This window comes from Cucurbita maxima, unplaced genomic scaffold (assembly GCF_002738345.1).
Source record: "Cucurbita maxima cultivar Rimu unplaced genomic scaffold, Cmax_1.0 Cma_Scf00050, whole genome shotgun sequence".
In the NCBI taxonomy this organism is placed as follows: domain Eukaryota; kingdom Viridiplantae; phylum Streptophyta; class Magnoliopsida; order Cucurbitales; family Cucurbitaceae; genus Cucurbita; species Cucurbita maxima.
The window spans coordinates 1,033,261-1,035,828 of NW_019272066.1; positions in this window are offsets into that span (position 1 = coordinate 1,033,261).

A 2,568-nucleotide genomic window follows, 5' to 3' on the forward strand; every position below is an offset into this window, starting at 1 on the left:
ACTCCGTTTCTTCGAAATTCTATTCTAAATCATCATGCCTAGTCATTCCCCACAAAACTTCCAAAAAATGTCGACCGTCAATCGGTTTTTTTAGCACGTACTTCAAACGTCCCAGATTTGGGTTTCCAAAGTAGGGTTCGATTTAAAGCACACTTTTACTTTTTTATGCACTCCGTTTCTTCGAAATTCTATTCTAAATCATCAAACCTAATCATTTCACTTTTACTTTTTTATGCACTCCGTTTCTTCGAAATTCTATTCTAAATCATCAAACCTAATCATTTCCCACAAAACTTCAAAAAACGTCGACCGTGACTCGGTTTTTTTAGCACGTACTTCAAACATTCCAGATTAAGGGTTTCCGAAGTAGGGTTCCATTTGAAGCACACTTTTACTGTTTTATGCACTCCATTTTTTCGAAATTCTATTCTAAATCATCAAGCCTAATCATTCCCCACAAAACTTCAAAAAACGTCGACCGTGACTCGGTTTTTTAGCACGTACTAAAAACTTCCCTTTTTGGGTTTCCGAAGAAGGGTTCAATTTAAAGTACTCTTTGACTGTTTTATGCACTCCGTTTCTTCGAAATTCTATTCTAAATCATCAAGCCTAATCATTCCCCACAAAACTTCAAAAAACATCGACCGTGACTCGGTTTTTTTAGCACGTACTTCAAACATCCCAGATTAAGGGTTTCCGAAGAAGGGTTCCATTTGAAGCACACTTTTACTGTTTTATGGACTCCGTTTCTTCGAAATTCTATTGTAAATCATCAAGCCTAATCATTCCCCACAAAATTTCAAAAAACGTCGACCGTGACTCGGTTTTTTTAGCACGTACTTCAAACGTCCCAGATTTGGGTTTCCGAAGTAGGGTTCGATTTGAAGCACACTTTTACTGTTTTATGCACTCCGTTTCTTCGAAATTCTATTCTAAATCATCAAGCCTAATCATTCCCCACAAAACTTCCAAAAAACGTCGACCGTGACTCGGTTTTTTTAGCACGTACTTCAAACGTCCCAGATTTGGGTTTCCGAAGTAGGGTTCGATTTGAAGCACACTTTTACATTTTTATGCACTCCGTTTCTTCGAAATTCTATTCTAAATCATCAAGCCTAATCATTCTCCCCAAAACTTCAAAACACGTCGACCGTGACTCGGTTTTTTCAGCACGTACTTCAAACGTCCTAGATTTGGGTTTCCGAAGTAGGGTTCGATTTGAAACACACTTTTACTTTTTTATGCACTCTGTTTCTTCGAAATTCTATTCTAAATCATCAAGCCTGATCATTCCCCCCAAAACTTCCAAAAAACGTCGACCGTGACTCGGTGTTTTTAGCACGTACTTCAAACGTCCCAGATTTGGGTTACCGAAGTTGGGTTCGATTTGAAGCAAACTTTTACTGTTTTATGCACTCCGTTTCTTCTAAATTCTATTCTAAATCATCAAGCCTAATCATTCCCCCCAATAACTTCCAAAAAACTTCGACCGTCAATCGGTTTTTGTAGCATGTACTTCAAACGTCTCAGATTCGAGTTTCCGAAGTAGGGTTCGATTTGAAACACTTTTTTACTGTTTTATGCACTCCGTTTCTTCGAAATTCTATTCTAAATCATCAAGCCTAATCATTCCCCCTAAAACTTCCAAAAAACTTTGACCGTCAATCGGTTTTTTTAGCACGTACTTCAAACGTCCCAGATTTGGGTTTCCGAAGTAGGGTTCGATTTGAAGCACACTTTTACTGTTTTATGCACTCCGTTTCTTCGAAATTCTATTCTAAATCATCATGCCTAATCATTCCCCCCAAAACTTCCAAAAAACGTCGACCATGACTCGGTTTTTTTAGCACGTACTTCAAACGTCCCAGATTTGGGTTTCCGAAGTAGGGTTCGATTTGAAGCACACTTTTACTGTTTTATGCACTCCGTTTCTTCGAAATTCTATTCTAAATCATCAAGCCTAATCATTCCCCACAAAACTTCCAAAAAATGTCGACCGTCAATCGGTTTTTTTAGCACGTACTTCAAACGTCCCAGATTTGGGTTTCCGAAGTTGGGTTCGATTTGCAGCACAATTTTTCTGTTTTATGCACTCCGTTTCTTCGAAATTCTATTTTAAATCATCAAGGCTAATCATTCCCCCCAAAACTTCCAAAAAACTTCGACCGTCAATCGGTTTTTTTAGCACGTACTTCAAACGTCCCAGATTTGGGTTTCCGAAGTAGGGTTCGATTTGAAGCACACTTTTACTGTTTTATGCACTCCGTTTCTTCGAAATTCTATTCTTAATCATCAAACCTAATCATTCCCCCCAAAACGTCCAAAAAATGTCGACTGTCAATCGGTTTGTTTAGCACGTACTTCAAACGTCCCAGATTTGGGTTTCCGAAGTAGGGTTCGATTTGAAGCACACTTTTACTGTTTTATGCACTCCGTTTCTTCGAAATTCTATTCTAAATCATCAAGCCTAATCATTCCCCCCAAAACTTCCAAAAAAGTTCGACCGTGACTCGGTTTTTTTAGCACGTACTTCAAACGTCCCAGATTCGGGTTTCCGAAGTAGGGTTC